We start from the raw sequence: 13,894 nt of genomic DNA on the forward strand, positions 1-13,894 counted from the left end.
ACTGAGTTTGGTGGGTCTGTTTATCAGAAGGTTACTAATAAGGTTGAGACATCAGTCAATCTTGCATGGACTGCTGGCAGTAACAACACACGTTTTGGTATTGCTGAAAGTACCAAATGGATGAGAAGACTTCCGTTGTGGTAAGAATTTTGTTACAGAAATGAGTATTTCAAGCTCCCCTAAATACTGAAAATTTGTAATGAAGCAGTTGCTTGAACTAGTTACTGAGGAAGTATGGTAGATTGCGAACTGTGGCTTCTGTTGGGGTTCAAATTTAAATTGGGACCTCACACATCGTACTTGTGAACTTATGGAGGAAAAGAAATCTTAAATATAATTTTGTCCATAGTGAAATAGTCTGACTAGTGTGCTTGGAATAGCATGCTACTGTGCTGAAAAATGTCTTTTAAAAGACAATGAAAGTGTCCTTTTAATTCTTAAATCCATAATGTAAAACCATATTACAATTACAATGGTGGAAGTTTACCTGAGCTTACAGCCTTCTCCTAACAGTAAGTTAACCATTGAAAGTTAGCTGACGTGTGTGTTTTAAGACCAAGAACTGAAGTAGCAAGCATTTATGTTTCAAAACAACAATTAGTTCCAGGACCACTGAACCAAAATTGAAAATGAGAAATACTGTTGTTAAGAGCTCAAAACTTAGTAATGCAAAAAGGGGATTGCATATTCATGTATTTCTTGCTCATTAGAAGAAAAAAGAAAATCACTCCTGAGTGATGTGAACAAGACAGGCTCTGAGGGACTGCAGTAAGTAGCTCTTTAAAAGATATAAAGACATAATAGAGGAGGCAGTGAAAAACAGCATGGCATTCTGTGAAGGCAGAATTTGCACCATTTGCTTAAGCTGAAAACTCCTGAGAAAAGGAAAAGATTGGAACATGCTTCTAAGAGAGGTTGGTCTCCAAGTAGCCCAAGAGTGTTAATGCATAGGCCACCTTCTCAGGGGACTGGGATACTTCTGTATGAATACTTACACAGTTTATAAATACTGTGATTTTTTTTTTCCTATAGGCTAAAGTGAACAATGCCAGCCTCACTGGAATTGGTTACACTCATGCCCTTCGACCTGGTACGCAGTTCTCACTGGTGGCAGCAAATGGTGTTAAGTACTACACTGTGGTTTAATTCACTGTCATCTTAAGAACAGACTAGATGAACAAAGGAGCTAGAAGTCTACGCAGACTCAGAGAACTAAAGGATGTCTGTGTATGCAAGTTCCTGTGGCAACTGAGCCACATTAGTGAGGTCAAGGACCTGAGGAAGAGCACTGTACTGGGATGTCAGTGCATGATGGTTCTCGTGACTTGCTTTTGTAGGTGTAAAGCTGACCCTCTCGGGCTTGATTGATGGCAAGAATTTCAGTGCTGGAGGTCACAAAATTGGGCTGGGATTTGAGCTGGAAGCCTAACACAGCTTTAAGTAAAACAACTGGTGGTGCTCTGGAAGATGAAGGAAAAGTGTACCCGGTGCATTTCAGCCTTAATATTACTCGGAAATTTGAAGAAGTGTGAACTTTCTGCTCTGCCCAAGAATGACTTTAACCCAATGCTGAAGTCCAGAGTGTGCCAGCACAACAAAGGAAGACACTTGAAGGCATGCATGGAAGTTGTGATGTTTGTGCCACATTTCAGTTTCCTGTATTTTAAATCTGTTCCAAAAAAACCAAAAGAAAATCCAACCTCTCCCTATTATTGTATTGCATTTTGCATGTCCTATACTTCACAGCCTTTTATAAAAGGAGGTCTCTGTGTTGTAGTGGAAATTTGGGGTTACAACAGAATGAAATAAATTGGTCACAGTCAGAACACAAGGTTGGTGTGTGTTGACTCTCACCAAGGTTCCATCCAGCTGGGTTTTTTGGTCTTTTTTACATCTTTTCATGCAACTTTAAGCATGGTTAATAGATAATCTGCAAATGCTTTGTTACACGATACCTGTACACTGAAGATTTCCTTCTTTGGTTTCTAGGCTAACATTCTTACACCTCTCATGTTTTAGAGACCTGCACAGTGAAAGCAGCTTTTTCCATTATAGTGTTATTGAGCGCATCAAAAAGAGCAAACCAAAAGTTTACATGTTTTAGATAATTTTGTTCCCATACAGGAAACAAGTATTAGGTAAGTACAACCATTACACTTAAAGAAAAAAAGTGCAAATCAGCAAAGTTAAGCAATTAAGTTCACAGTTCATTAGGAAGGTGACAACTACCAGTGACTGGGTATACCTTGTCCATTGTTCATTAGAAAGCCTAAAATGCAGCAAAACAGCCCCAGGCGATGCCTAAGGGAAGACGTATCAGGACAGAGATCTGCTGTCTTAAGGCACAATTAAGAACATTCTCCAAGCAGTTAGAACAGGCATTCCCTAATGTATCTTTGTGAAAGTGTCTGAGAAGTGGATACTAAAAGCTAAGCCATATGTATCACATAAGCAGTTGGTGACAGTAGAAGGCAGCTGATATTCCCTTCTCAGAGGCAGCAGCTTTTCACAGTTGGCTTCCCAAAGCAGCATGGCTTCAGAGGCAACCAGAGTGATTCTACATCTGGGTTTGTTCTGGATTGTTTGTTTCTTCTACCTGAAGCTGCAGCCAGCTCCAGTCTAGAGCCGAAAGAATAAATGAAATTCAACACCAGGCTACAGTTGAGCTTTTTCTAAAATAAAGGTAAAGTGTGTTAAGAGTTATAAAAAATTTACTGGGAACAAGTTGGTCAATTTCATGATGAGCCACGTGACTGCTGTCAAGGAAACAACCTACTTGCACTCTCCAGTATTTTACTCTCTCTTCAATATTCTGCATTGTTAAATTAAGGATCCCTGACACCCGCTCATCCCAAATTTGTGTGCAGTTTTGCAGTAGTTTTGTACAACAGCCAAGTGCTTTGCCCCATCCCTTACTGTTTAGCGCAGCAAGTTCCCAGCATGTGGCCCCCAGTTTTGGCAAGCAGAGTATGTCAGGCGGCAGATTATGAGGGAACCGGTGCTTCCTATCTCTGTGCATCTCCTACTCTCCCCCTTGTCCACGAGTAAAATGCAGATTTCATTTAGCTGTGTTAGTGGTGGCAAAGTTGCACATTCAGAACTTCGAAGCCAGGCACTTCCTTAGTCCATTTACAGAAGAGTGAATACATTACCAGGAAACTCTGCTCTTGATCCTTCATTGTGTCATGCATCACATTTTCTAGTTGGCTACAAAGTTCCCGAGATTCCAGCAGCAGCTCCTCACTGAAAGGGGCAATTATTACACTATTAATTTCTGTGGCAGTTTAAAGAGATGCTGCCTCTGTCATCAAGAAATACTTCTGGCAGATACGCTGCAGAACACTGAAGTTAGTCAGGTCATAGGCTTGTAATTCATACTGCAAATGAAAAGTTGGTGGCAGCCCCTGATTTACCAAATGGGGGAAAGGAAATGTATTCCAAGATGGAATTGGGCTCTTATTAGGTGGAACCACTGTTGCTAGAGGAAAAGCTGAGAAGCCTATAAACTTAAGGATGGGGCAACAGGCAAATAAACAAACCAAGGTCTTTCATTCCAAGTGGTAACCCAGTTCATTTAAGCAAGCCGGAACTACGCATGCAGCAGTCTCAATGACACAGCTCAGCTACTGTGACCTTACATGACAATACTTCAACAGTTCTTGCTGGCAGTGTACTTCCAAGTGAGCCCAACCATCTCAGATTAAAGGAAGAAAACCAAAAAACCACTTTTGTTACTGAGGCTGGGGGAAGTGAAGCCATACATGATACCCAGTTTTCATATGGAAGATCTGAAAGCCCCAGCAAGTCTTAACTACCAAGTAAACTAAGGCTGCTGACAACGCAAGCTGAACACAAAGTGTAAAATATGAGAAACCCTGTGTGCCATTATTTCACAAAGCAGGAAGCCTAGCTTTGTAGTGGTGGCATTAGCAGCCGAAGAACTCCAGACTTTGCCTCACCTTTTTCTTACAGATTCTGATACACTGAATGTTCCAGAAGGGACTTGCAGCAGCAGTTGACCTGAGCTACCAAGACGGGATGTGTTCATGCTCTCTGGACTGCCAGTAACAGGACCACGCACTTTACTCTGAAGAAAACACAGAATATTCAGAGTGCAATTGTTCCCACTAGTTTTCAGCAGCCGGGAATATGAGACAACCTGGAACTTGGCTTTCATACTGATTCAAAATAAAGAAAAGAACCATAGGAAACACTCAATTTACTATTGTTTCAGTAGCCTGTGCTACAAACCATATTCTCAGGTTAAAGGGGAGTTCTTATTTTACTTACACAAGCAATTTTCAGCAAGTTCCACAGTTCTTTCTGTCATTTCTCCTGAAGCCTAACAACTGTTTCCTCATCTTCACTCATCAGATTCATCACTTTCTCCACTCTGGGGAACAATTCCAATGCCTTCTGTTTGCAAACTACAGTTTTACTATTAAAAAAATAAAAACTAATCAGATCACACATGGGCCACTGCAGTAGGAGAACAGTTCTGAAGTTAATTATTTTCTGTTAACACTGCAAGATCTCAAGAGCCGTATGCAATGAGTTTTAAACCTTCTCTTGCTGGAAGAGAAAATACCTTCTCTCAACTCTGAATAAAATGTACAAAGCTCACCTGAGCTGAGCATAAATGACTCAAACTTTTTTTTCAAAGGTCTGGATTGCCTGTAGAAGCAGTCGTACTATTTCCTGGCTGTCACCGCCTCTCCTCTGATATGGAATGAGAGCCAATATTACACAGAAAGGTCGGTTTATAGGACAGAGTGAGAAGATTCTTAGCGGCTCATTTCCACTACTGCTTTAATCCTGAAACAGCCAAAGCTCAGGATATGTGAGTTTGAGTGGGATGAATTACACTGAATTTTAGCCACCTTCTTCAAAATTTAAAGAACTTGAAAAGATGAGTTGGGACTGGATCAAAGGAACAGTCGTGTCTTTCATCCTTTCTACCCAGAAAGGTTGGTTGTTGCTTGTGGCAACAGCCTGCTCTGAGAAGAGCTCCAGAGGAGTTTCGAGAACAGCTCACAAAGCACCAAGAAAGGAAGGCTGGCCTAGTGTGAAACTGACTCCCTGACTTCCCTCTCGAGAAAAGGCAACCCAGGAGAGCCCATGTGCTGCTAGTGTCTGGGCAGGCCTAGAAGTCAGATGGTTTTCTCAATGATCGTTACTACACCTCCAAAGTTACACACAAAGCAAGCTGACCTTGAGCTAAAGCGTCTTTTACCTCTTGGCTTCTCTCTGAGTCTTCGGTACAGCTCTCTGGCTTGTTCTTCTCTAGAAGAAAAAAAGCAGGAAAGAAAAGGATTTCCAAAGAATCAAAACATGGAACAAATAGTTTGAGAACTCAAATCTTTTCTATACCTGTCTGCCATTTCAGAACAATGACAGATGAGTCAAAAAACATCTTTAGTGTTAAAGTGCTCCCAGTCCCCCACAATTTGGGTGGAAGAAACAGCCCTTTCACTGTCCTCTAGTGAGTAAGCTTAGCCAGAAACACTCCTGCATCTGAAGCTCAAGGTAGTTCAACTCACAAATCCTCCAGTGTTCCTCCTTGTTTACGACCTAGCGGGCTTCTCTGCAGGTCCACGATGTCTGTCTGCAGGGCCATCATCCTCTTCACTACCTGCTCCACATCATCTTCCTGAAAGCAGGGTAGAACATAAGCAACACAACAGTCTCATACCTAGAGACACTACCACTCACACTCACACTGGTTCTTCCTTTCTCATTCTTAATTCTAAACAAACCAACAAGATGCAAACAGCAGCCTTGGCCAAAGACAAATGAGTCGTTTCAATTCAAGGGAATTCCAAGATGTTTCTGGGGCTTCGCCAAGATCTCCCGTTTCCCCCTAAGCCTTACAACAGAATGAGCTTCATGTAGTACTAATAATGGACAAAAATTGTGCCACACAAACCAAGGCAATGTGAAATCTGACATCAGGGCAGATACAAGGGGCTTCTATTTAAGGCAGGGACAATGAAGCTAAAGGGGGAGGAGGGGAGAGATAACAAAAAACAAACCTCTTTATGATTAGCAGTTAGATTTAGAAACATACCCGCCCACAAAGTTCCACAGCTTGCTCCATCTCTTTCCAGGCAAACAGCAGCTTCCCAGAAGCTAGAGGAATCAAAGAATAGTGACTGGCTTTCTCAGGTTCACAGAGAAGGAGGCAGGTGTTTTTGTGAGGAGAAGAGTCATGAAAAGACCCGTTTGCCAGATGCTATACTCACTAACTCCAAACTCAATCTGCTCTTTATACTTTTCCAGGTCAATTTGGATGCTTGTTTTAAAGAAGTCCAGCTTTGCTTCCAGCTGCTGAGAAAGGGAGGCCATAGAATTCTTCATCTTCCAGAGGGTACTATTGTAACGCAACAGATTCATCCTGCAAGGACAAGAAGTTCCTATTAGCCTCTGAAAGTAGAAATCCACCAGGCTTTCATTTACATCCAAAACAGATACTTGAGACAGCGGTGAGGACAAATGCAGTTGTGCCAAAGGGCTAACTCTCCACTTTTCATGAATTGCATACAGCTCCAATCACGGGCTTCCCCATTCCAACAGGGTCCCATTTCTGTCTTCCCTTCCACCAGCGCACAAAGACAGAGATAAGTATTGTGGAGAAACGGCCACCGTACATGGCTGCTCGCTGCCCCTGCTGAAGCCGATTACAGTCCTCTTTCAGCATCTGGATCGTGTGCCAAGATCTGACCCCACACTTTCCGCAACTGGAAAAAGTGGAGATTCTTCTTTGGATCCTGAACTGAAAACAGAGGAGGTGGGAGAAAGGGAAATGGACATATCAGCATGAAGCAGAAATACTGTGTTATCACAAAATAGACCAAAACATTGCTCCTTTGAGGGGCATGTTACTGCCTGCAAAGCCTAGAGCTGGATAACCCCTGTGCAGCTCCCCTAGCATGTCAAAATCAAACACCTCCCTTTTTTAGTTATTCTGATAAACTGAATGAATGACAGTCCATTTTACTGCTTCTTCAGTCCCAATACGCAAAAGCTCCCTCTACTCTTTGTGCACGATACAGACCACAAAACACAGACGCCCCTCTCAACACTGACCCCGCCCCGCCCTTCATATTCATGCCAGAGGAGTCCTTACGGATGCAGCCAACACTTTCTGGATGAGGACGTAAGGCCACCTGAGCCTCAGGAAACTTTCTTGTTATCAAAGAGGAAGAGAAGGTCTGTGTCTGCTGCTGCAGTATCATTCCCCTGCACAAGACAAAAGACCCAACCAGGTTTTCTTGGGAAGAGCAAGCCTTGGCAACACCACAAACAGAAGAGTCCTCCTCAACCAAACACAGAGCACCAAAGGCAACAGGCTGCCTACGCTACAGTGGCTGTTAGGTCTGTGAGGTTACCATGACAAAAGCATGCCACAACAGCAGGGAGTGCTGTGATCCCAAAGCGAGTGCAGTGACTTCTGATTCACTCAAACTCAAGAAAGGAAATACCGAGACTCACCTTGCCATCAGCTGTATGTTTAGTGACCAACTTCTGAGAAAACAATTCAAGTCCTGCTTCCTGCACTAGTTCCTGGTCCTGTTCTGGAATTCCTGTATCTGACTGAATCCTGGCCTTCACACTCTGCAGAGTCTCTTCCTCTGTCACAGGGTAGGTGTGCACAGTTCCCGTAACCATGTTCAAAGCGTGAAGCAACTACCAGAAGAGTAGCATGGCATGAGAAAGGCTGAAGATACATTGGTCATCTTAGAGCAGAGATTGAGGGACCGAAAAAATGACCACCAAGAAACTGTTCAAAGCACTTGGCAGAATCAAGAAGTCACTTTACAGCTACTTCCTAACATTATGGCAAAGTTCTTGTCCTCCATCCAGTGGAAGAGAGGCCACATGGCAGTTAAATACCTGTAGAATCCTCTCTCAGAATATGGAACCAAGCATGCACAGAAGCTCTTCACTACTCCCAACAAGCTCAGGGAGTATTTGTCCTCAAAGACGCAAGAGGAAAGCACCTGTCACTAACAGTCAGGAGACAGTTCTATGAGTTTCTGCCTCACTCTTCCTCCTAAGTCTAGGATTCAGAGGCTCAGGAAACTGCTCTCTGGAAAACTTTTTAGGCTAATACAGACATATTGCTTACCTTCAAGTTCAAAATGTCATCCAATGCTTTGAAACACCCATTGGGTCCATAGGTAGGATCTGTACCTCTCTGACGTGGGTGCCACATTAACATGAGTTGCGGCCATTTCTCCAGCCTCCCAGACAAAACACTGAGCAACAAAAACCAGGAGATCAGAAAAGGTAAAAGTGCATTTGCAGTAACGATACGGCCTGTTCTGTGTGGGAGGACTGACAAAACTGCCCCCCTCCTTCTCCCTCCAGCACTCCACCTCTCCCCATCACAAACGCAGCGTTTAGAAGGCAGAAACCAAGACTACACAAATTTGACAAGCGACAGTAGTACTGCCTGTGTCACGCACTCAGTGTATTCACAGATTAACACAGTAAGGCATACAACACAAACTTGGTCCTTTTGCAGAAGAATCAGTTTATCTCAGCACAGCAATTTCTAGTACTCACCTGTTTAGATTGTTGGGGCAGGGCAAACTGCTAGAAAACTTGACTTCTCCGGATAAGTCTTCTGAAACAACAATATCCAGCTCACTCTTCTGACGCACTTTTGTATGCCTAATGTAAGCGAGTACAATGGTGAAAAAATTGCCCGCCTTTCCCAGCCTGCATGCTAGTAGGCTCTTAAAAGCTACTCTTGACATATAATACAGATGCCACTTTGGTTTCTGTTACCTGCCCTGCGGGAGTCAGCCCTTATCCCATAGAGCAAGTCTCAGGAATGCTGAACTTGCTCAGGTGAGTCAAGCCCCTGTGAAAGGGGTCACTTTCCAAAAGGGCAAGAAACATAGGGATATTATCCTCAGAATCAAGGGACCACACTTCTGCTTCCTGTAAACAGGAAAGTCACATCATGCCCACTTACCACCCAGCCACGGTTCACTCACCATTGCACTGGCTGCCAGTTGGGTAGGAATGGTCGGAAGCCTGTAATGCACTCAAAGGCAAGCGTGCCAAAGCTCCAGGAATCCACTGTCACCCTATACTTCTGCTGTTCCAGCAGCTCTGGAGCCTGATACAGTTTACACGCATGAGACAAAGCCAGATGGCTTTGGCCAGAAAGCTCTTAGCTTTCTCTGTCCCTTAACATCTCATTAACAATTGTGCAAATAATTAAAGACATTACCAAACACTGCCTCTCACGGGCTTTAAGACCCTCCTGGAGTGAGTAGCATAGGTTACTGGCACTCCTGCTTATTTATAACAGATGCAGGCAGCACAAAACCCAGTCTCAGCAAAACCCAGCGTCAGCAAAAAAGCAGTCACCTTTGCTAGCTTCAGCACCACAAACACACCCCATACCGTGCAAGTACCTAATCCCAGCCCAAAGCTTGGTAACAGTTAATTCTATCCCACTAGAAAGCAGTAGCTGCTCTTCTAGCTGAATTCCTTTCTTACCAAGTACTGCAGGGTCCCAACAAAGGATGTGCACAGGCTCCCCTGATCCAACTCCTTAGCATAACCAAGGTCCATGATTTTGTGTATTAACTGAAACACACAACAGAGAATAAGAATGCCAGACTGAAGTCCTGTTAAAAGCACATCATACAGCAGAAAGAAAAGGTCTGGCTCTTCAAAGCTATGCAGGAAAGGTGCCAGTGAAGAGATAGAAGCAGAAATGGGAGGCTACTGTAGATTTCTAAAACCACAATGAATTTGAAGGTGTTGGAGCACACTTAGCAGTTACGCCTCTAGCTCCTTCCGATCTTTGGTCAATCAGTACAGTCTGCTTCTTTCCTTAATAGTTGAAAGTCAAAATGTCAGGTGTTAACAGACGTCTAATACAATGTCTCACCTCAGCTGCACACAGAATACTATGTGACAGTGACCTGAGACAGGTGTTATCCTGGGCTGAGTGCTCTTGCAGAGGGACCATGTAACTGCATGAAGCACATGCAGGTTCCTTGTAAGTTTACTCGTCTGTGCAGGTAGAGACAACGGCTTCCTGCTTACCCTTTGCTCTCCTTGCTGCAGCACAATGTTCTCTGGCTTCAAGTCTCTATGGATGATCCTGTTCTCATGAAGGTATCTGAGAGCAGAAGCTGAGACAGAAAAAGCCAGTTGTTAGAGCTAAGTAACAGTACCTAGCATGAGCTCAGTAAGGATTCATCTATTCTATCTAGTAATAAGCATGGCTTTCACATCAGACCTTGTACAATCAAACATACAATGAAACACTGAGTGTAAGGGGTAAAGTCAGCACCATAGAACTCTGGACACAAATTGAGTTCTCTCTCTGGATGTTCCCTCACATCCTTCCTGGAAACTGTAGTAATGCTGGCTAGCTTCCAGCAGGCAAGAACCTCCCCAGACTCCCAACACTTTTGGGAGATGATCAAGATCATAAAAGGTCAATCTGAAATGGAGTCACTAAGGTCACTACTGTATATTTGGAAAGTGGACTCAGGACTAAAAGGGTTTCCATAGTTCAGACAACTGAAGGTACTGCCACCACTTACCAATGTCAGATAACAAGATAAGAATAGCTTCTTCCCGCAAGCCACAGCAATTCTCCAGCTGGTCCAGGTACTGCAAGTAAGGAACACAGAATGGAGTCTTTCCCTTCTCTATCCCGAGTGAACTCCAGAGTTCCACAAATTCTCAGGGATGCAAGAAGTTTCAGCAACAGCAATTAAATTCTCCAGAAGCACAAAACTCTATGGACTGCGACCTGCGGTAGCAGCAACTACAGCTTTGTGCCTTGGTTTAATTGCATGGGAAAGAAGATGAAAGAAGTCACTGTCATCCCGTTTTCATCCTTCTGTTTGTTCCATCCCTCTTTGCCTGACACTATCAACTCCAATCTGAGGCCTAAGGTCTGTGTTTCAGCTATGGGCAGATTATAGCAAAGGTCAGAAAAGCCTTAGGATTAGAACTACCATGTGTTATCTCTTCCTATGACAGACAAGAGTTCATCACTTTCAGGAAGGGTACAGCCTACAGATGCACCTACCCCACAATGGTCTTGGCCATACTCAAATACTGTTGCACGTCCCCTACACTTGCCCTCATTCTCTGTGTGCAAACTCCTCACAGTGTCACTTGCACCTAAAAAAATACAAAGCACTTAAGTCTTCAAAAGCTGAACATAATACCAAGGACCAAGCCACCAACACTTGTTGATGCCATGACTAGAAATAGGAAACATCAGGGTATGAAAGCAAAGGTTTGAAGGGAAAACTTCAGTAGAAAACCTAGGATCAGATCAGAAGGTGATCCATTCCTGGGTTACCATCCTAGGGACCCCACCTTGCGGAGGTCTCCACCTTGGCAGTACTCCATGGCCAACAATGGCAAGTCATTTGGTGCGAGCTTCTGCATCTCTTCAGGGACATCGCGGGCAGCCACCACATTGGGATGGTTCAGTCTGTAGAACAAAAATTAGGCAAGTATACATGATGTTCTGAAACTGCTATACACTTTCATGTGCTCGTGGTCACCACGCAAAGCCCAACATGGTCACAAATGCTTTGAGAAACTGAGTTAGTGAATTCTAAAGGTTTCCATCTTTCACGGATCTAGACTCATTTTAACTCCTGGCACTTCATACGGAAGACAGTGTGTTTCTTCAACATGTATGCATTACAGATCTCTCTAGAAGGTACAGCAACGAGCCCTGCACAGGAGTGCAAGGGAGTCTGTTGCTACCGTCCAGAAAAGACCCAAACTGCAATGAGACTGCTGCAGCCGAAAATGTTAATCCAACACCCCAAGGGACTGCCGCAGCACAGACGTTAAGTCAGGCAAAGCGGCGACTCCAGGCAAAGAAAAAATAAAAAGACATTCAACTACCCCCTGAAAATGGTCTGCAGTTTCCTGCTGGTTTCAGGTAGCTAAGATTTCTTCCAAGATATCAGTTAGGCCAGGGGAAAAAAAAAAAAAATCACTGGTGTTGCCTTGTTTTGGGGGCATCTTAGCAGATACCTCAGAAATAAGATCTCAACAGTTCTTTACCGAGCTTCCCAGGAAGAAATTCTAACCAGGCAGCTCAACTCAGATCTAAGTAGTTTCACTGAACAAAGCTTTCTTTGAAAGCGTCTTAGCTACCGGAATCTTGTTTCTAACAGTTTTAAGAACTTCAAGCCTTCTCTGCAGATAACAACAAAGATCACCAGTGATACCAACAATTAGCAAGTTAAAACATTGCCACTGTGGGATTCAGAACACAAGCCTGCATAGCTGTAATAATGAGCCACAGCTGCGGGGAGTAAGGATACTATAACACAGGGTTACAGCAGAAACCAACCGACTGGACAGCGGTTCAGATCATTCACTTCGGCTTTGGGAACGCTGCTGATTTAGTTCAGATGCAACTGAAGTTAATGTCTATTTGGGAATCGCTTGTACCACTTTTTTTTAAAAAGGCTCACTATACAGTGTTTCGTAAGAGGTGAAAGATGACTTGAAAGTATATAAAAAGTGTACTGTGAAATCTATGGACCAATACAAGTCACTGAGAGATGCTCCGAATTTTAAGGATTTTATCGTCAAGATGTGACCTAAAGATAAAGCATGGAGTAATTAAGGTTCTCGGAAGATGTTCTTGTGAATCTTTTCAGTCTGACTTGCAACTTAAGTCCCTTCTTTTTGCAGCCTAATAATGAGAAGTCACATCCTAAATTATCCTGCTGTTCTTCTGATTCTGCTTCAGAAACTGGACTATTTATACCTTTTGCTTTGAACAAATTTTAAAACAAACAAACAGACAAACAAACAAGCCCCAATGACAAAACTACTAAAAACCCAGAGTCTCTCTCCATATTAGCCCTGAATCCAAATTTATGACTCATCTATCATACTCTAGTTTCACCAGCTGTTATCCAGCTGCCTTCTTTGGATTTATATAAACAGAGTCTGAGCTCATGATTTCTGGAAGTAGTAGTTTTTTCAAATAATTGAGTTAGCTTTCTGCATATAACATAGATGATAAAAAGGTGATAGTGTGGGCAACGGTGCCTGAATATTATTTCAAGTATTTGGAACTTCAGGGCAATCCTAGAGACTGGAAATTAAAATCTATCTTCTTGCCTGTATCTTGTGCCTGCTACTTTATCTTGCTCCCAGCTCTTGGTTTGTATAGGAGGTATTATATTTTAAAAGGAAGAGAGAAAATGGACTTGTGGTGCAGGACTTGTTCAAAGCAGGCAGGGTCCACCACACCTACATGACACCTTACAATCTTCCACTAGGGATCAATGAAGGTTCTCTCCCAAGAGTACTGATAGACGAGTCAGACTATGTAAATCGATTTGGAGAAAGCAGAAACTCTTCTTGGTGGATTGAAGAGGGCTTTGAAGTGTAAAGCTGCTGAAGAGATTAGAGGGAATAATGTATAGTTGTGACTGCATAGAAGTGACATACAGAAAGATGCTGCAACAAATAAATGAGACTATCAGAAAAAAGCTAGCCTGCCAGACCATTGCCACAACTCTGCCTTTTTAGCAAAAGCGTATGATACTAGTAAAAACTAAAGGCTTAGTTGGGAAGAATCGGTAGAAATATTGAAAATAAGTCCTCACCTATCATCAAGCAAAGTCATTTTGCCTACACATTCTCTACACAAGAGAGAATCTTCACTCTCACCCAAAGTAGCAGTCTACAAGAAATGCAGATCCTCTTAAACCACTGTTAACACAAATTGACCCTTCAGCAGACCCTCTGCAAGAGATCTCTTAAGTAGGTGTCAGTAATCAGAATCTCAATTAACGCATTTAAATCACCATTACACTGCATCATCAGATAAGCCCATCTCTCTAATAGTGCACATGGTACTACT

The 13,894-nt window shown here is 43.0% G+C and overlaps 1 pseudogene; it reads right to left on the reverse strand.

Annotated features, from left to right (window-relative positions):
• Window positions 1-1,901: 1,901 nt before the first annotated feature.
• On the reverse strand, window positions 1,902-13,657 carry LOC136303953 (inhibitor of nuclear factor kappa-B kinase subunit beta-like; annotated as a pseudogene).
• Window positions 13,658-13,894: the final 237 nt, after the last annotated feature.

Source organism: Chamaea fasciata, unplaced genomic scaffold, assembly GCF_029207755.1.
Source record: "Chamaea fasciata isolate MVZ Bird 193981 ecotype frontalis unplaced genomic scaffold, bChaFas1.0.hap1 SCAF_44, whole genome shotgun sequence".
Classification (NCBI taxonomy): Eukaryota; Metazoa; Chordata; class Aves; order Passeriformes; family Sylviidae; genus Chamaea; species Chamaea fasciata.